The following is a 21,667-nucleotide window of genomic DNA, read 5'->3' as shown; positions in this document are numbered from 1 at the left end:
TTCCCCACGTGCCGGTAGCCTCCTTTCTTTTTTCTCCGTTGAGGTTTGTTGTTTCGCAGAGAGGGCACCCGCGTGTTGTTGCCACTGGCTAAAGGGCTGCCCCAGAAGTGGCTCGGCGGTACCACATGGGCAACCATCCGGCGCTGCCCCTCGCCTTTTTCCGGCGGCCGCGCGCTCAATGGCTCCGCCGTCAATTGACAGGATTTCTAGAAAAAAAAACAGGCTATGGGCATAGATGTTTAGGCGACTTGTAAAGTCGGTGTCACGCTGCCCATACACCATACAAAAGATAGCCAGCAAGCACGGGTCTCTGTGGTATCCGTGGTCCGAATGCCGCATGCAAAGTTTCTCCTTCACTTTCAGAAAAAAAGGGTGCAGTCTTACACCCCTTTGTCCCATATAATGCACCCCAAACCTTCTATTCGACGGACAGCGCACTGGCGTCGAACTGACGGCCCCAACTTCTATCATGGGCCATGGTAGCGGTGGAATATAACATATTACACAGCTGATGTTCGTATCAAAGACTACAAAAAAACAAACACTGAGGTTTTACAATAAGACCAAAAAAAATCCAGACTTTTTTTTTTTTTTTAGCCAGTAATACGTACATTAGTTCTTCTATTAAGTTGTGCCACTCCGCTATCCAGCCCAACGTTAATCAAGCTTCTCGTGAGAGTCGGTAACGTCGGTTCGACATCAGCGCGCTCTACGTGAAACTGAAGTTTTAGGGTCTATTATATTGGGACAAGGGGCGTAAGACTATACCACCGTGGACTATAGACCTTTCCAATGTTTACAAATCCACAGCTCAGCGTGCGATCTCCACAGCTCAGCACGCGCGTGTGCGTCGCTTCGGAAAGCGAGCAAATCACGCGCGATACGCACGAACACTGAAAATGAAACCGGCCAGCAGCCCTTTTCTGGAAAGGTCTATAGGGAGTATTCAGTGGCGGCCATAGCTGTGCGCGCGACTGCTGAGCGCGTGCTGACGGCGTGCTTCCACAGTTCTTTCGCCACGTGCATTCCGCACCACCCAGATTGTTGGTCTTAGCAGCCTATTAACGTGAGCTTGTTCCGAGCATGCGCTCTAAACATCGCCCTCAAATATGGGGCCCAGTGAATACTCCCTATAACTTTTTTTTTTTAGAGTTTCGAACTCATTGCCATGCACCATTTGAAGCATGTATCTTATGGTAACTGGCGTTCGAATCGCTATGCAGATTGTCTTTTGAATGATCTGTAAGCCCTTTGGCGCCGGCTTAACGTAACGTAGAAGAACGCCTCGGGCACCTGATGCGCGCGAGGTGCTCGAGGCGCTCGCTATCGAGGAACGCGCGGAAGATTGCTGCAGCACCCCATCTATCAGCGTTCACAAACAAGAGAATATCTACGCAGTGCCCAGCAGTGTCACACCTCGAACAACAACAGCACGAGCTAGGGGCAGATCAATAGACCGATCTCACAAAGCGTTCGGCGCATGCGTAACGCCGCCGTAACTTTATTTCGCAGGAGGCAGGCAGCAACGTACAAGACGGCTCGTGCCGCCTCATGCTCCACATGCGCAGAGCTCCAGCGAGGTTTTGTCGCACGTGCAGAAAGACTAAAGCTCCCTCGATGCATTGCGGCAGCGGTGGCGTAGTCAAACTGGCTGGTGAGATCGGTCAATTAGAAAACAAGAATTTTTATGCATTTCTGTGCAGTTTATTTCGTATGATTTGATACACGTGTAATTATCAGTAGTATTCTTTATTAGTGCACTAGGCTTATATATGTAATAAGTGTCTCCTGCTCTACTTTGGCCTCTGAATGACTAAGCAAACGCACAATGAAGAAAGCTGCACTTGAGAACTGTCGCTATTAAGCTATCTGTACTCTTCTCTCCTCTCTTCATGTTCAAATATAATTCGAAAGTTCAAGTTGATATATTTACAATAAAAAAAGACTAAGTTGGTGTTGAGGTCCCGTGTCGTCAATTTTCCAGCTAAATCTGGCGGAGAAACTAAATATCATTTTGCCTCTAAATTCAGCGGGAAAACTGAATTGTGCCCCCTCTGCATTTACCGGTAAAACTTAAAGGATGTTGAGGTCAAGTGATGACAATTTTCCCGTTAAATCTTGCATGGAAACCGAATTTCCGTATACATCACGTGACCATGTCAAGTTATGTCAATTTTCCGGCAAACTACAGTGGCGAAAATAAATTTCTGTATAGGTCACGTGACATGAAGCAAAGTGACGTCATTTTCTTAATTACATTTAGCGGAGAAATTTGCGGTTACGCTTTTTGAGGCTTCCTATGGAAACCTGTTTTTCGTTAAAATAATAATACCCAATTGTTTACGTTGTAACAACCCGCAAAGCAGAAAATAAATTTTGCATGTAGCAAGAGGAACTAGTTTATACAGCCACAAATTATGAGGAAACCATTTATCCTTTAAAGAAAAAAACAAAAACAAGGAAAAAAAACGATATAATACAGCGTGGATTAAGAAATAATCAAGAACTACATAAAAATGTATTCTGTACATGACATTTACAAATTTTTCCATCTAGACTCTGCTAAAAGAAATATCAAGAAAATATATGGCCATAAAATGCCTACAGAGTTTACCAGAGAACGTTCTTTTATCATCTATCATAAACCGTCTGTTTAGATGCACCCAACAATGCGTTTGGACAGCGCTACAAGAAGAGTGTGAGTAGGTATTAATTCTCCGAATAATTACTAGAAAGTACTTTTGCAGCCCAATGCATAAAACAAAATGTGGAGATTTTTTATGTATATCTTGAACCACCCAATCAGCGAGGTAGGTGTCTTCCGCGTAGAGTAGAAACGAAATATCACCGAGAAGGGCAGACCAGGCTCTCGAAATTCAACACAGAGTTTTCAAGGATCGAGAACACACCCACGTGAAAAGAACTCCCAATTTAATTTATGGCGGTGTTAGGGCGTTGTGCGGAGATGTTAGGAGCCGGAAAAATTCAAGGCCCGGTGAGGCATCTTGTGATCGGTCTGGGGTGCATAAGATAGAGGCATAAGTCTAAAAGAATGCCCCAGATCGAAATAAGAAACGTAATGGGCCATGCCGTGCGTTCTTTAAGCAGACAGTGATTATACGCTGTGTGGCAAAAGTAGCGTGCGGTTGTAAGGATCAGAAGGGCATTCACAAAAACGAAACAACTATATTACATTGTTTCCATTACATATTTTGTGAGAGATCTTGTCTGTCGCTGTCGGCTCACTTCATAGTTCCATTCACTTCGTTGTCAACATTCGATTTCCCCGTCTGCTGCTCGCGCCCTCTGGAACACACTCCACCTGTCCGCTGCTCTCGCTTTATGGAACACCCCGCTCACATGGGTGAAATCTGCAATCTCGGGAGCACCTGCGATGCACTTGGGCCAACACTTCCAGAGATAAGTGCAATAATGGTGCAAGCACCTGCTGCGAAGCACGTGAAAACATCAAACACGTCCTTTTTGACTGCGTAAAGTACGAGGAAGAGCGCAAGGTTTTGTTAGAGCGCTACGCCTCCAGTATAGTCTCTCCCGTTATAGGACTCAATTACTCATTCCAGATGCAACAAGTCGACTCTTCCACAAAGCCTGCAAATCACTTCTGAACTATTTACGAGAGGCAAGTTTAGCTGATGGTCTCTAGACGTTTCGCCCCAAAGCTCGAGTGCCCCCTAAAATTCGTTAAAGGGGTCATGAAACGATTTTCCTACTTCTTCCTCCTTAGCTTTAATCCTCAACTCAAAGGCGAATTGTGAAATCACGTCGCCGTGACATTCTTCGGCACCGGTGCGATGACTCCTAGCTTCCACCGTGCTTTTTATGCACACCATAGAACTTGTCATTCCCCAGTGATGATACGTTCCGTGAGAGCACTCATTGGCCACGAACACGAACCCGAATATTCGTCGACGGATTTATTGTTGACGAGCGCATACGTCCGAGTGACGCAGTTCTCGTGTCCAATGCGTGAGCAGGGCTCGGCTGACGTCAGGTTGGCACCGCTGAGGCGCTTTGGGAACCGCGGATGTAGCATAGTGAAAAGGCGGAGAGCTTTCGAAAAAAAAAGAAGGTACAAAATAGTCCGCTATATCTTGAAATGTTCGTACCAAAAAGCAGGCTGTTGACTTTCTACCCCTTTTCTTTTGCCAACTAAAGGATATGCGATTTGTAAAGTCCCAATCTAAAACCATTTATCCCAGCCCAAAATTCGCTTCATGGCCCCTTTAAGCATGCGAAAGTCCACACAAATTAATCTAGATTTTAACCAAATTTCCACCTTATTTCTATTAGCCGCCGTTCGGGTTCCCGCTATTCCCCAGCCGGGTTGCTACTCGTCCCGTAGAGGAGGCCAATATTATCTCTCCCGGCTGTCCCCCCCCCCCCCCCCCTTTTTTTTTTGGACCTCAAGCACCAAAAAAAAAAAAAAAAAGCACCCGCCTTTTTTCTTTTCCTCCTGTTGTGGTCAAGATTAATATAGGGTGTTTCGTAGTCACCAGGCTCGTTTTAAAATGAACCACAAAATCGACGCCTGCCCGTAGCAATCTAAACTCTTCGTCAAATGTGTATTTCACAGGTCGGTTTTGTCTTGCAAAATTAGAAAGCGTAGCTCCCCGTCTGTAAAAAGAAAAAAAAAAAAAATAGCGCCAAGAAATTAGCTAGGGTCAACGGCGGGCGGCGAAGCAGAGGACCAAGTCGAGTTACGGGGTGTGTTTGGCGCGCGTATTGATAGATGGCGTCGGGTACAGCGTCCAAAGGTGGAGCCACCAGCGAAAGAAAGCAGACGACACGCAGACGAAGTCCGTTGGCAGAAACAGCGCCGTCGTTATGCAAACGCGTTATTTTTTTCTTTGAGTTTTGATTTTATTTTCCGCATTTATTTTGAAACCAAAGGCACATTACAAAAAGATTATGTTCATTTTAATAAACCACGGTGATCGCGAGCAGTCTTGATAAAAAGGTAGCGGCGTCTATCAATACGAGCGACAAACACACCCATCCACTCGACTTGGTCGTCTGCGTCGCCGCCCGTCGTTGACCCTAGCAAGTTTCTTGGCCCAATTTTTTTTTTTTTTTAGAGAAAGGAAGCTACGCTTTTTAATTTTACAAGAAAAAACCGACCTGTGAATTACACCTTTGACGAAAAGTTTAGATTGCTACGTGCAGGCGTCGATATTTACGGTCCGGGGACAGATATAAAATTGTACTACTCACCTTTCACAATTATTGCGGGTAGCTTTCAATGATATGTATTTTCTCAAGCAATGTAGCCATTGTTTTTTTAGGGGCAGAAGGGGTGAACGCCATTTAGTATCTAAATTTGAATTACCACCGAAACATGATATCGCTCGTACCTCTCGCTGGCTAAACTGCTAAATGAAATTGCAATAATTAATTGGGTTCCCAGTGTATCGCGGTGAAGTATTTCGTCAGAAACTTCTGAGGCTGAATGGCCAAGTGACTCAACAAACCCTTTTCAAATGTCCACCAAGCAACATTGCCAGTCGGCAGCTCTTGGACACGAAGCGTGTGATTGGATCCGAGTCCTCGCCGAATGACCAAGTCACCCTCGTGTCCAATGCATGCTCAGTACACGTGTCCAAAAAGGTGGTGAACTCGGATAATTGAAACAGCCGCTAAAAGATGGCGCGCGCTTTTGAAAAGGGTCCAGTTACGGCGTTGGAGTGAGACAGGCAGCAGAACACCACCGGACTGCATCTTTCTGGAGTTCTGCCTCGTGCTTGGGGTCTTTAAAGCAGCAGCTTTCGTCGATTGCAATTTTATGACAACACTGAGAGCGCGCCCACAGAATTCAATCGAATGGCAGAGGGAGGAGTATTTTACTGGTTTATAAAGATGATCTTTGGACACAGCACACGAGTTTAAAAGGAGGGGTGTGTTGCTAAATTATCACAAAGCTCTTAAAGGGACACTGACAGGGTATTTATGCTCGCCATGGTTTTTATTTGTACTTTACATATGAGCGCCCAACTACTAAGAAGAAGTTGCGGCTCGAAAATCGTTTTCTTTCCTCCCGAAAACCTCCGATCGACAACTGGCCGTTTTGAGTAGCGCTCACTCCCTTCTCCGTGGTCACGTGTCTTTTTCTATGGTTTAGACACAACCACCAAAGATAATAAAAGTCGTGGGTCATCGAAGGCACACACTCAATACTAAAAATAGACTGAAAATATAACGCCCATCTTTGTGGCTTCTAAAAATAGCAAAACGTTGATTAAAAAAAAGAAAGTTGCTCAGCCACGTGACTTTCGGTAACTTTCTCCTCCTCTATATTTCTTCTTCCTCCCAGGTCCAGTTTCAGTTTCGGTTTCGAGCAGTTGCGTTTATCGACTTCATTAAAAAATTACGTGACACTGTAGTAAAATATTGATTGTGTAGACAACATAAAGGATCGCCTGACAAAAAAAAAGGTTTTTTGGAGGGTGCCAAAGGTCTTTTTAAAGAAGTACTTCGGCGTTTTCTTCATATTCCTTGATTTGCCTAAAAAATTCTAAACACACCAAGAAATATGGCTGAAATATATTCCCAAATAATGGGCCATAATAATTTTTTTTTTTTTTTGCGAAGTTATTCGATTTGCAATTTTGGTCCTCACCATGCTGTTCAAAGATGTCTGTACTGACACAATGAAAAAAGGACGTCAGCGGAAGGCAGCCCTATTAAGAATCAGTTTATAGGGTCCAGCAGGATTTCTGAAGTCTTTTGACGTACCCATAAAACATGTTCGACGTGTTTGAGGCGTTCGTCAAAGTTAAGTTTTCTAAGGGCCCTTTAAGAATTCCTAAGTAGCCAGTGGGGTCAGTCCCAATCTCTTCCGTGAAACCATAGCACCCATCAGAATCGTCCTAACGAATCTGTTGGGGAGATCACGTGACCCTTCAAGATATATGCGTCGGAGAAGCCGCTTGGCCATTTTGTGCTGGGTGGTAGCGGCGAGTTTTAGAAAATGAGGAGGCGTTCTCCCGTCCTTTCCCGTCGTGGCCCTGACGCGGCTCCACCAGAGGGGAAACTGGCGCGCACGAGAAAAGCCGTTCATGGAAAGGAGATCCTTCCTCTCCACTTCAGCTTTCCTAGTTTCCGCCCTTTACCACTTACACTGTTTCTCTTCGCCAAGTCGTCGCTCACGAGGGAGAGAGGGTGCGTGGGGAAAATGGGAGGGGGACGTTTAGCTGTTTGTTTATTTGCAACTCCAGCGCGCCGCTCGCCCTCCCGCGGACGAACGGAGAACCAGAGGAGCGGGGACGGCAGCGGCGGCGGCGGCGCGGGAACGGTGGCAGGGACTGTCGGCCTTGATGCGTAAAACCGTTGTAACGAAAAAAGTGAGTGCGTTAAAAAAGAATCCTTGTGCTCCACCTTTCAACAGTCTTGCACGAAGGACCGGGATGTCTAACTTTTTCGTTAGGGACTTTTCGTGTATAGCATAAGCTGCGGAATTCTGGTCTTGTGCATGACTGCCAGCTCAATCTGTGCTCAACGTGACGGAAAACGCTCTCGCTAGTAATGAAGAACTCTATAGTACGGTCTATGGAAAGTCTATTCTTTGCCATAAGTAGGAGAAAAGTCGTCGCGCAAGGGGTATGTCGAGCAATACAAATCGGGAATGGGTTCGCGTTTTAAGGCAGTAGGAACATGACCATTTATTCCAAGCAGTTCAAAAAAGACAGAATGCCCGTACTTGCTTTCAGGATATTACACAACAAAAAGGGAAATGACCGAAGCATTTTGAGCGCGTCTGTGTTAGCCAGCCGTTCGTGACGAGAGCTTAGAACGCGCATTTTTGGCCAGAGGGACCGAAATGTTTTAAATAACACGGTACAAAAGATGTACGGTATATTAAAATATTTATTTTTCATAGAGCAATAAACAAAACCCCTAAACACGCCGATTATATTAATAGGCAGTCTTTGCATAGCGCACGACACCTCTAAACTTCAGTTGAACGTACAGCGCACTGACGTTCAACCAGCGCTACCAACTTTCACGAGCGGCTTGATAGCCGAGTTGTGCAACTTATTAAAATAGCTTAAGTAAGTGTAAAGGACTGTAAAAAAAAAAAAATCTGGGTTTTCTGGGTTTTACTGCAAAACCTCGGCGTTTTTTTTTTTTTTTTTCGGTACTCTTTGATGCGTACTGTAGCTGTTTAATATCTTATAGTGCGCCGTCATCAAGCCTCTCCTAAAAGTTGGGGCCGTCAGTTTGACGTCAGTGGGCTACATGGCAAACTGAAGTTTTGGAGTGTCGTATATGTGACAAGGAATGTAAGGACTACAACACTTTTTTTTAGAGTGATGTGCACGGCAACGCTTCTGGAGCGCACTGAAATTTGTGCTTCAAAGGCGCAGAGCCACCTTGCGGTTGTAATGCTACACCGCACAGTAGCTTGTGGTAGCAAACTTTCTATCAATACCCATAAAGCAGTTTGATTGTGTGTGGCAATACACTAAGACCGAGAAGGTGAGCAGCGAGTTGTGAGGCTGGGACGCGACCAATGCTGTGAACGCTGCTCTTCCGAAGCTTGACGGTCACCGTTCGCGGCTCTATTTTTAGAGAACTAAGGGCCAAGCAAAGCGCAAACATATCTTCATCACCCTGAAAAAAATTCTGCCACTAACAGTAACGTGGCCGATGCCTAAAACGCGCTCGCTCACCACAAAGCTTTGCAATTTGAGGTTTCTGCAACTTCTAATTAACAGCGTGCTAGTTTTCCTAACGTGCATCCACATCTCCGTCACCTGTAATATGATCCCTCCCTAACCGCTTCGCATTTGTAGACAAATAAATCCTTTTTAGCGCGCTGAACAGCGTCAGCGAGCAGGCGCACGGGATATCCTGGAGAATCTATCCCCGTCTCTTCCGCCATCTTGGAACTACCGTCCCGCCACCTATAGGGCGTTGGAGTTGCGAATAGATAAACTGTTATTAGTCACTCAAAATACAGCCTTCGTCAGAAGCTGGTCGCCCAGTTTTTTCTCCGTCAATGAACGCACACTAAATGCACAACAACGAACGGACGCTCAGTGCCGGCTTACCGTCCCTCGTGTGGAACATATATCTTCTAGAGCAGCTCGGCATGCAGATCAAAAAGGTCTCTCAGTGCTGAAATGAGAGTTACTGCGCAGGCGAGCTGGTGAACGATCATAGCGAAAAAAAACCTCGAGACAAGCAACGAAATACGGGGACAAACACAACACCGTCTCTAAACACAGCCGCAAAATCTATTTTCAGATTTATTCTGTTAATACAAAAATTTATTTTCTAAATACGGCTGCAAGATAAATTTTCCTGCTCTGTTTAGAGACGGCGTTGTGTATGTCCCCCTTTTTTCGTTCCATCTCTTGAAGTTTTTTTTTTTTTTTTTTTTTTTTTTTTTATTATGGTCTGTCAGCAGATTTGTACCGTACGCATTAAAAGTAATCAAATTACATGTAATCGATTACTTTTTGGAGTAATTTTGTAATCAGTTGATTACTTTTATTAGGCAGTAATCAGAAGAGTAATCTGATTACTTTTTGAAGTAATAAGATTACTTGTAACCGTTACAATTTGTCCACGGGACCCCCCCCCCCCCCCCCCCTTCCCCCGGGCACACGCCTTTTTTTTTAATGAAATGACAAAAATAAAATTTGATTTTTTTTTTCGAACGGAAGAAAGAAAGATTTTTGCGGAGCTGTAGGAAACGAGGTCAATCTTTTTCTATGTACAATTTCTGTAGAATGTCCGTTTTTTTTTTTTTCGAGCTGGGACTGGGAGTGGGAAGCCCCAGGGAAGCCACAGTGCGTGACAAAGGCCATTCAGGGCGACGTTTGAGGAAGCAGAATGTAGCTTTGTGAGTCCTTCGTTCAAACCAGCCCCCGATTAGATTACTTAATCAAGTAATCTAATCGAATACTTTTTAGCCAAGAGTAATAGTAATTGTAATCGATTACTTTTTTTTAGTAACGTGTACAAGACTGTCTGTCAGTGCCCTGTTTCTATCGCCCCTTCGTCCGTCCGGCTTCCGCAGCATCCAGCGAGCGAAAACGATGCGGGAGACGACATCGTGACTCTGCTCAGAATTTCTCAATGGCGGTAGATGTTTGCTGCGCGTTCGGGGTTTTCGCTAACCGTGCTATTGAAATTGTGTATGTATCCGCGTGGTGCATCTGCTCGGTCTTAGCTGAACTACCGTGCATCTCCTGAATTCATCCCGGGCATTGTGAGTACCTTGAAAGATATTTTTTGTGACAAAGAACTCGGTTGTCTGTATTTAGTCTCATCGCTTTCTTCCACAGCGGTCTGCACCCAGGTTTGAACAAACGTTGGTTCTTATCGTCTTTTTTATTTACAACCTGCATGTAAATCTCAATGTCTGAAATAAATTTCAATAACATTGTGAACTGCATTTTTGGTCCATGGTTTAGAGTCATTTGGGCGTCTAAAGGGTTGAAGGGGGGGGGGGGGGGGTCTGAAAAGCTTAAAGGTCTTACGGTGTGAAGGTGTTTGTATGATTGAGGATATTGAAAAGCTGAAGAGGTTTGAAACGCTGAGACGGTCCCATACCACGTCAGGGCTGAAGTGTTATTTTCAATAAGGGGAAGGGGGGCGGGAAGGGGGGGGGGGGGGTTACTCTAGACTGTAGGCTTTGTTCATAACTGATTACAAGCGGTTCCATTGTATAAAATGAATGCTTTGGAAGCTCGCTCTAGCATCCGTGCGGCAGAGCGAAACAAATGCTCGGAATAGTCCATTTTTAGACAGCCCGCTCGACCTCTAAGCCTGCCTTCCACTGACTTGACGGGACTGAAAAGCGCACGCATATTTGAATGTTGGTTTTGGCATTATATTTAATTGCCGCTTTCACAATAACTATTCTTAATTTCGCAATACTAAATAGCGTACCGAAAAGGGTAAAAGCCGGTGATTCTGAAAGAATAGTTATTTGGGGTAGCTCAAGAAATCGTCGGAGTACCCCTTTAAAATTTCCCGCTGCAGCCTCTTCGTGAAGAATATTATGAGTGGTAATCATAAGTACGGTTTTGTTAATTTTATTTTTTAATACTCTAATCAAGGTTCTTTTTTCTGGAACAAAACTTATGGTGTTGAATCAACGGATACATTAGCCAGAGAGTAAGCTGGCTCGTTTCTAAACAGGTCGACTGCCTACATAACCCAGTGTGCTTTCGATGATTCCATTCAAACTGGAGCAGGGTGAACAGTGCACAGTGCAGGGTGAAAGGGCCGAGAACCCCGCGCGGGGTTCTCGGCCCTTTCTTTGAGCACACAAGCTGTCCCACCAATTTTCCGGTTGACTCACGTAAAAGGGTACTGTGGTCAGACTTGGAGCAACTTCCCCCCGAGCGGCCTGCGTCCTTATGGACATAGGCCATGCGTGGTCATGGGAGCGTATGCATGCAGGGCGTCCTTTAGAAAGTTTCGAGACGTATTAAGTCTACGGCTTTCATTAGCGAAGCTCAGCTGGGCCCAAGCGCCAGGTTTGGAATTCGCTTTGTAATGCAAGGATATGGCCTCTCGAGATTTCACTTGAAGCTCAGATGCAGTGTCCCTTTCGTCGTTCTATAGTTGCGGCCAACTTTGGGGACTCGGAAAGGTCATTGAGCGTTACGAAGCTGGGTAATTTGGTGGGCTTCATTACTGAACTGCTACAACATCCGAAACGAAATTAAAAAGAAAAAAAAATATATATATATATATATAAATATATATATATATATATATATGTGTATGTGTGTGTGTGTGTGTGTATTGCCGACTTTGCAAAAGTTGCAAATATATGCTCGGATTTCACTCCAAGAAATAGGGGTTGTACAGGGGTACTCCCTCCTGTCCCATATGTAACACCCCAAAACAAAAATTCGACGTTCAGTCCATGGACGTCGAACCGACGATACCAACTTTCACGAGCGGCTTGATAGTCGACCGATACGACTTATTAACATAGCCAATGTACGCAATAAAGGCCACAGTAAGAGTTTAAAGGTTTTTTTTTTTTGGCCTTGCTGCAAAGCTGCAGTATTTTATTTTTCTAGACTTTGATACGCACGTTAGCTCTTTAGCACGTTATATTTAACAGCTATCAAGCTCCTCGTAAAAGTGGTTATCGCCGGCTCGACGTCAGTGGACTGGACGTCCAAATGTAGTTTTTGGGGTGTTACATATGGGGGGACAAGGGGTGTACCCCTCTACACCCCTATTTCTAAGAGTGTTGACCAAAACAACAAACAAAAAAAAAAGGTCGAAAGGGGTTTTAGAATGTTTCTTGGACATTGGTGCCATTTTTAGTAGTTCCGACGTCACCATCATGCAGTCCGGAATAAAATACAAAAAAATAGGGTTCACCCAAATGGCGCCATCTCACTACTAGTCTGTTGCAACCTAATAAGGATAACAGGAAAATACTATCCAACGACGCCCTCTGCTCGCCATGATTGGTTGCTTCCTCCTCTCCAGCGTTTTCTCCGCTGAGGTGGAAAGAGCGAGGCAGTATTGGGTGCGCAGTGACTCGACAATGGGAAACGGCGACGTCGGCGAGGCCGCGTGTGTGTATACAAATATCTCGCGGTCTCGCCATGGTGGAGTAGGTTTCACGGGAGTAACAGCACACCCAGATTGGCCGGCGTTCATTGCGCTGTCGTGTTAACTTTTCGGGGTGGACATGGCCGCTCGTTTGGAGCGGCTCGCGAATTTGAATAGTTGCTCCAGAATATGTTTCGAAATTCGGCTACTCTATACGAATGCTTGACGCGTGTCTGTAACCTCAGTGCTTCGACAGAAACAGCAACATACCTATGCTTGCTATACGGTGTGAAAGTTCGACTGCTCGTTGCGCACCTCGTGCGTTTGTTTACCCCCCCCCCCCCCCCCCTTCCCCAAACGCCCCCCGTGCCTTTGTTTCCCCCCGACCTCAATCAATAACTTCGCGCGCTGGGTTGCCTCGTCATCGTGCGCTCCCTACGAGGTATCTGTGTTGCCCAATAATTGACGTGCCCCTTTCTTTACTTTCCGATGCGCCAGGGACGCCCTTTGGAGCACCTGCTCGCCGTTTAGTCTCTGACAGCGTAATTGAAAAGTAGTTCGTCGGCGTTTTTACCGACTAATGACGCAGTCCAGAGTGGTAATGATATGTTCGGGACGCTCCGCGCCCTGCCTTTCTTCAGTTGGCAATGACTACATGTTTATTGCTACCGAACAGGCTAGTCGCATTTAAACGGCGAGGCAACGTTCAATGCTTCCGGCAATTTAAAGTATACAGAGCAGCGAGAGAGGCCTGGGAAAAAGGACATCTGCTTCTGTTGAACAAATGACAGGATAAAAACAAGTGCTCCCTGCGAGATACATCTTGAGCCCCGCTTCATTCCTCCTGATATTGTTGACATAATAGACCCTTTCCGAAATCCAGTCTGGCCATTTTGATCACTATCATCATCATCTGAAAAATAGCATCTGTCCGTACTAATGACGGCCTTCTGTTTACTGATGAAGGAACAAGTTGAAGATACTAATAAGCTAAGGACTCGAGGCCTATATATGCGGGACTTTAGCCCGTTGCGAAGCAGGGATTCAATGCAAGAGCTGCGTAAGCGTTAAGTTCTATAACTTGGGCCCAGTCCATCTTTTAGTAGCACCAAATCGACTTCAAAGCTTCTTGACATAGAAAATGTTATGAAAGCGTCTATAAGTTGGCGCTCCGTTCTGACGGGTTGCATCTCTGTGGCCATCGTCACTGAAAGAGATGACCGAGAACGAATTGTACAGTGAAGAGCACATTCTCGCTTTCTGTTGACTTGCGAAAGTGACGGTGCACGATAAGATGCTGCTGGCTACACGTTCATTGCCGCCATTAGTACGGCAAAAGTTAAACCGCCATTTCAGCCACCAGATGGCACTGAATTTCAGAAAGGGTGTATTAAGAAGTTCTGGTAGATCGTTCCGGCACTTCAGATAACGAAATCCGACACTCCGCCGACGCCTTTGCGCGCGCGTCGTATCGTTATCGGGTGAATCGTTATTGGAACGATGTACTAAAACTCCCTATGAGGCGAGAAAGCGTTCTGAAATACGTCTTTGGGGAATCGGAACGCAAAGAAGTGCACGCCAATCGCATGGAAAAACAAAGAACGCGTACAGAACGCGCGATGATGAGGCAACCAACCTCGCGCCGTCATTTCTTTATGTCGGGGGGAAACAAAGGAACGTGGGCACATTTGTGGGAGAGACAAACACACGAGGTGCGGAAGGAACAGGTGAACTTGAAGGCCGTATTGACTGTACGCAAGCGGAAATTCCCAAGAGAGTACCCTCAACAAAAAAGCGACCGGGCTCCCAATTTTACCGCAGTATCTGAGTGCTAATTAGATGCAGCATAAGAGAGAAAGCAACTAAACCACACCGCCATGTTTCAAAGCCGTCAAGGCTCGCTCAAGAAGTTTACTCCTTCTCGTCAGTACGAAAAATCCTTAGAAGCTTCGGCAACAGTTTCTAAATTATAGATTCCAGTCTCATGTATTTATGCATGATATATTGGTATGATAATTTTATACTACACACTGTTTCACTCAAAGTGTGAGCGTAGCAGAATCTACAAAAGCGAGCTCTAGGTTTTCAGCGTCCGTGCCAAGAACGCGCGCTCGTCCAGTGCACAAGCACAGCTCAGGGACACATGCTCCGATATCTAAATTGTTTGTTATGTTTTTTATGACCGCGACACAATGTTCGTGCAATCGTGAAAAGCTTGCTTTGGGATCACAAGGAACACACACGGCAAATAGGTGGCTAGTAGTAAAAAAAGAAAACGCATTCTATCGTAACTAATCGCTTTCCATTGTCTCTGCTCTCAAAGACCGACGACCACTTCGCGCTTTCCACTTTTACCCCGCTTCCTCCTCTCCCCGTTCTACCTTGTCCACCATTGCGTGTTTCCTCCTCACGCATCTCGTGTCTGGTCGTCGGCCCTTAAAACGTATTTTGCCATCCTATGAACTTGCTTTGTTATTGTTTTAAGTTTGCCACGCTGTAAATTGCCGCTGCCGCTGAATCCATCGACCGCTGATAGTAAAACTTGCGTGTCTGTGTACGACATTTTACTTCATCCTGGCTCTCGAAAAGGATATGTGTTCCCGTTTAGCAGGAACGCAGCCAACCGAATGCTGACCCTTCGACCTTGTAAACTGTGTGTACCAAAAAACGTCCAAAATATACCTAATCGCTTTTGAGACTTCCTTATGGTCGTACCGGCTTGAGGTCGTGTATCACTGCTTCCAGATGCTCGTTAAAGACCCAACTCGAGCACTCGTACTGCATTAGTTAAATTTCACACCTACAGCGTAGACCAGCGTCGCCATTATTCAGAGGTTGTCTGAACTCGAACGTTTATAATGGTTCTCTTTTTTGACATCATTGTGAAACATTACTTAGCGCACTGGTAAAAAAAAATGTTTCTTTGCTATCCGAAAACTCAATGACGATTGAAATCGATCCGCTTTGCGTAGTGGCGACCTGACGATTGAGGACACGCCGGTTGGCCTCCTTCAATCATTGGCCTGTAGCGCTATGAGTACAGAGGTAATATTTGACGTATTCCGTCATCAGCGCGGTGACGCGTAAGTGAGCACGTATTACGCGCGCCTCGCTCCGTAATGAATCACCACTCCACGCATTACATTCGGTAAATTGCTATAGAGATATCAGCGCGAGTGCGCGCGCTCGCTGACGGGGCCTCGATGGTATAGCGGGCAAATGGCACCGTCCCATTCATCACTCTGGATATTGTTGCTTGAAGGCTTGATCAATCGCGCTGTCATTCGAGCAGATAGAACGTTTTCGTGCCAGGACGTCCGTCGAGGTCGTGGAAGTTCGCGCAAGATAAAAAGGAAAGAAAAAAAAAAAGAGAGAAGCAAATAGGGACAAAAGATTCGCTGGAAAGGTCGATCCGTCTCTGTTGGGTCTCAGCGTCGAACCGCACACTGTACTGTCGCGTCCGCCATCATTGCATTATGAATGCCTGCTCTTGGTCTCGTTATACGGCTTCGAGTTTCCATGTATATAGAGTAGCTGGTCACTGTCCGCCGGGATTCGGATGGGCCTCATTGTCATTCATTGAGTTCCTCTCCCTACTATTCACCGGGGCACGCGAGGCGATTACCCAACGTGTAGATGGTCTTTAGAAACATTGGGTAAGTATACGCTCGGCGTATAAACTCTCTATTACTCGATTTTCTTGCGGGCACCGCCGTTTTGGTGCTTAGTGGAGAACGGGCGCAATTAGCGGTGTCCGGTGAACAGCATCTATTACTGCGGCTATATTTATATTGCGGGATTCAGAGCAATGGTTGACGTTGAAAGTGAACCGAAGTTTACAGTTTAAAATATAGTCTCTCGTGTCTGTCATCCACGCGAACTTTAGTTCACCAATATAGTGCACAAATTAGAATCCCTGTAGTTACCGGAGGCTGAAACGTTAGACAAACACTAAAGACAATTTGAAGCTTGTTGTAATTAAGCATATTTGACGATGCGTGAAAGAATCAGAAAGCTGGAGTATTGTTAACAAATTGTTAAACATTTGTTTTCGTTTTGTCGAAGATCTAAATTCAAGAAACAAAGTACTGATTGAATCGAAACGTTTGTACTTTTCTCGTCATTGTTGTTTATCGAGTAATTCTCCAACTACTACATGCTACTACATACTACAATTGGTACAATTCTGTACTCCGCGACAACTTTTCTTGGCAGTTCAGTGGAAGGTACAAGCCCGCGTCCCCTCTCCCATTTTGAGTGTACGCAGGCTCTCCTCCTCCCCCATTTCCGGGGAGAGGAGGAGAGCCTGCGTACACTCAAAATGGGAGAGGGGACGCGGGACGTACCTTCCACTGCATTGCCAAGAAAAGTTGTCGCGGAGTATAGTACAAGCTTAATAGTTTGAGCATGATAAATATATCATCTGAAGACACCCTCGTAAAAAAGTTTAATTGCCCTTCGTCCCTTAACCTATTTCTAGCTTTTTTTTTACAACTGTATAGCGACCGGGGACGTTTCATAGAGGACAACCTCCGGCAGCAGAGAACGCTACACACCGTTGCACTTTAAGTCCGACCGCAGTTGACGCTACGATCTGATGGGGTCAGTCAAGCAGCGCCAAAGCGAATCGTGTCGGAACTTACTGTCTTAGTTGGTTTGCTATCACCAACTGAACCAATTACGCAGAAGAAAAAACAAACAGCAGGATTGCAACGAATTCAATGTTCGGGATTGGCTTAGTTGATTGTAGCAAATGCACAAAGGCGATGAACGCCGTGACGATACACTTTTGACCCTGCTTGATTTGCTCCATCATGTCGTAGCGTCGGCTACGGTCGGACGTCAAAAAAAAGAACGGAGTATTAGCGACGTGTGCGACCATATAGAGCGTCGCTGTGGTCGAAGTTCGCCTACAGTGACGCTGTGGGTGAACTTCGACTTACATCAAGCTATTGGCAAACCATATAGCTTCCTGTATTATCATAATGCCTTCCCAATCGCCGGTTCAGGGCGAGGAAAATCGTGCAAATCACGGCGAGGCAGAAGCAAATCCTGCCAATCACGGCGAGGCAGAAGCAAATCCTGCCAATCACGGCGAGGCAAATACTGGCCGCGACGTCGGAGGAGGAAACCACAAGAGGTCGCAACGGAGACAACTCGACGCTAATAGCCAGTACAGGCCATTACAGGGTTCTGCGATGACGTCACATGGGCAGTCTTTGTTTTGGTGGCCTTACTTGATGAACGTTAGCATAATAGACCTCTCGCAAAACCGAAGCGATCCTAGCGGCGTGGTGCCGCGCAAAGCATCTTGGGATCGCATTGGCAAAAGTTTCGGTTTCGATTTTCCCTCTGAGTTCACGACACCCACGTCACGTCCGAATACGGTGCTTGTGCTTTTGAATATGTGATTTCCTTATATTTATCACATCGTCGGTGTTGTCTACTAATACGCGGATAGAATGCTCGGGTACGTTTTTTCGGGCTCCTGACGGTGCCAGGTTTTGTACGCTGGTAAACACAGTGGCAGGTAGGAGGAGAATTATACTGAATCGATCATCCTCTTCTATTGTCGCCTCAATGTCCTAAGCTTCTTCAATGATCCGTGAGCAGGGAGCGTCATGCTGCTCTCTGGAGGGGTAGCCGGGTCGCCAGAAAGGGGGGACGCTGCCGACGTTACTCCTCCTCCGCGCTAAGCCTAGGCAGGTTCTTACGGCCGTTGGAGGTCCGTGTTCAAACGGGAGCTCTCACAAAGATGAATGGGTGCGACGTGAGCGAGAGCTGCCTATTGTCATGCAGTGCTGAGATTCACTACTTCGTAATGAAATCGCGCCACTTCACTCCATGGCCAAAGAGGTCCTATAATACAACGCGACGAGTGTTTGTGCGGGGAGTTTTGGAGGGAGTTCCCGAGCAAAGAAAACGTTTTCTTCGGCCGGAGAAAATAAAGTATGCATAGCAGATAGCTAAAACTTCGTGTAAAAGTAACGCTAGTGGTATGCATAGCAGATAGCTAAAACTTCGTGTAAAAGTAACGCTAGTGGTTGGGATAGAACGCAAAGGTTTGGGACCATGACGTTACCTAGATGCAAATATAATTGAGAAAAACATTTCTCTATAAGCCGACGTCCTCCTAAGCCTAATACCATCAAAACAAGAACTAATGTTGTGTACACTTGTGGGATTTATTTATATCAGTGAAAAACACTTGTCAGCAAGAAAGAGAATATTGTTTTCTTTCTCGCTGACAAGTTTGCTTTCTTTATTTTTACTAAAGGATGCTACAGACACTGGCAATGTAATTTCTCGTTTTGACTATATTATGCTTAAATAGACGACGGTTCATAGAGGATTGATTGAAAACACGTTTATTGACCTTATATTGCGCGGAGCGCGCTCCAGAGGTCAGTTAGAAGGAGGATAAGGGATTAGGAAGCGGGGGCCAAAGAAGAGGAGAGGAGGAGGAGGGCAACACTTCATGGCTTTAAGGCCTTCGTCGACGAGGGAGGGGGAGGCAGTATCCTCTTGGCTGTAGCCGGAAGGAGCCGGTCCCCCACTGGAGGCGCAGTTGGGTCTTTTATGAAGGTGAGTAGTGCCTCCCAGAGCTCCAGAGCATGCTTAGGGGATATGGTGGTGTCTGGACATGCCCAGGCGTTCAGGGATGCGGGTACGGGGGCGTTTGTGATGAGGTCCAAAGCCTGTTGTCGTGGAATATTATACAAAGGGCAAGACCACATGAGATGGACCAGGTCTGCCTTAGAATTGCAGTTCTTGCAGATGCCAGAGGCTGTGGAAGGTCCCGCCCCGTCGTTCCCGCGAAACCGCTGTAAGAGGCGGTGTCAGTAGGGTCCCTGTCTGAATTTGCCGAATCATGACGGCTTCCCTACGAGAGAAATGTTGGGAGGGAATCTTAGGGATGGATAGCGGGTTAGCGGCCATGGAGAGGTAGGTGGCTCGCTGGGCTTTGGTAGAGCGCAAGTCGTGCCAAGGGTTGGCAATTTCCTGTGAGGGGTTGCCTAGAGATGAGGAAGAGGAGGGTCCCTTGGCCAGCGCGGAGAGGAGGTGTGCGCGCACTAGTCTGTGGGCTTTCTCATTACCGGGTATGCCACAGTGGGCAGGGACCCATCGTATGATGAATTGATGGCCGGACGCTCTCAGAGATGAGACGGCCACCTTGAGCTCGTGTAAGGTAGGTCCGGTATATTTGGTGTCCGAGCATATGTGGTGTGCCGCTTGCGAGTCAGTATAAATGATGTGCGTGACTGGTGCGTCTTCCTTTGCCGTAAGAAGTGCGTCGCGCGCATAGTCCGTGATGGCTTGAAGCTCAGCTTGGGTGCTGAGCGGGGGCGTAGCCGTTGTGTGCAGGTATCGTGCCTGTGCTTCTGTGTTACAATCGTACCACGCCGTGGCGTAGACAGCGCATTTGTGATCAGCTGGCAGGGATGCATCGACGTAGATCACGTGGGTGCAATCGTCAAGCGAGCGAATGTACTTTAAGTGCCGTCTCTTGAGAGGGAGGCGCCTGCCGGTGCTCTGTATCCGCTGAGGTAGAGGAGTCCCGTCGGTAAGGACAATGTGTTCCCACGGCGGGGTCTGTTGTGGGAGTTCGGGCAGATCGTGCACGGCGTAGCCTAGTTTTGCAAGGATAGACCGGCCGGCTGGTGTCGTGCGAAGCCGTGCCTCCTGGATGTTGTAGTGCGCGGATACGAGTTCGCTGAGATCATTAATGCCCCCGCAACTCTTGAGCGCGTCTAGGCGTGTGTACCTGGGAAGGCCAGTAATCAGTCTTCGGGCCTCGTTGATAAGTCTTTCTAGAGCTAGCATCTGAGTCCGATTGACTGGATGATAGGGAAGACCATACAGGAGCCGTGAGACGACAAATGCCTGCACGAATTGCCTCATCTCGCGTTCGCGGACACTACGGGTGCGTGTTGAGATTCGTCGAAGGACGTGTAGGATCTTTTTTACTGATCCAGTCGTTTTCTGGAACCATGTGTTGGCTGTGCAATTTTCGTCCAGGTACATGCCCAGGATGCGAATGGCAGATTTCCTGGTGATGGGTTGGTCTCCGATAGAGAGGTCGTACATGTTCTTCTCGGCTCTCTTGGAGGGAGTACTACGGCCGCCGTGTATGACTAAGTATTCAGTCTTTTCTGGGGATGTGCTGAGGCCAATTTCGGTAGAAAAACTGTAGATAATGTTTAGGGCATTTTGGAGTATGTCTTCCTGCTGGCCGATGGACCCGTCTGTTGCCCAAAGCGTGATGTCATCGGCATATATTGTATGACCTAGTCCAGGCACTGCATCAAGACGGTGTGGGAGGGTGTGCATCGCCAAGTTGAAGAGAGTCGGTGAGATAACTGACCCCTGCGGTACCCCTACTTTGTTGGCTCGCGTGGCACTAGTGGCTTGGTCTACCTGCACTTGAAAACAGCGACCTTCCAAAAACGCGGCAATGAAGTTATATAGTCGTCCTTTTAGGCCGGCAGTTCTGGTTTGGGACATGATTGTGTTGTGCGGGACCCCGTCAAATGCCTTTTTAATGTCAACCCCAACGACAGCTCTCGGTTGTGTAGAGTGCGGGTCGAGGACTGCCTCCTTAAGTTGAAGAAGCGCGTCCTGTGTGGACAACCCCGCTCTGAACCCTATTTGCGTTGGGGCGAGAATGCCATTATTTTCCAAGTACCATGTAAGGCGCGTATTGACCATCCTCTCCATCGTTTTACATAGGCAGGATGTCAGCGATATAGGTCGGAGGTTGGCCAGGTTATGTGGCGGTTTCCCCGGTTTGGGAATTGGTTTCACCAGAGAGAAATGCCATGTGGGTGGAAGCTTTCCTTCTTCCCAGATCCTGTTGATTTCCTCCAACAGAGCTTGTTTGTAGGTATCTGGGAGGTTTCTCAGTTGTGTCGTGGTGACTTGATCTGCCCCAGGTGCACTGTGTGTGTTGGCAGTGTTAAGAGCGTGATTAAGCTCAAAAAGGGTGAATGGTTGATTGTAGGATTCAAAGTCCTCCACAGGGTCGTCCCTTTCATAGGTGGTAGCGATGGGTTGAGAAGTGCTGGGAAAGAATTCAGAAGCGGCGCGTTCGGCTAGCTCCTGTGGGGTTATCGCT

General features: G+C 46.7%; 1 pseudogene; it reads right to left on the bottom strand.

Moving 5' to 3' along the window:
* Positions 1-19,028: 19,028 nt before the first annotated feature.
* LOC121838537 lies at positions 19,029-21,165 on the bottom strand (annotated as a pseudogene).
* Between the last annotated feature and the right edge of the window lie 502 nt (positions 21,166-21,667).

The sequence above is a fragment of the Ixodes scapularis genome, unplaced genomic scaffold (genome assembly GCF_016920785.2).
Source record: "Ixodes scapularis isolate PalLabHiFi unplaced genomic scaffold, ASM1692078v2 PGA_scaffold0__279_contigs__length_252992795, whole genome shotgun sequence".
In the NCBI taxonomy this organism is placed as follows: domain Eukaryota; kingdom Metazoa; phylum Arthropoda; class Arachnida; order Ixodida; family Ixodidae; genus Ixodes; species Ixodes scapularis.
Note: the sequence above shows the minus strand (reverse complement) of the source record. Positions and strands in the feature narration are given on the sequence as shown.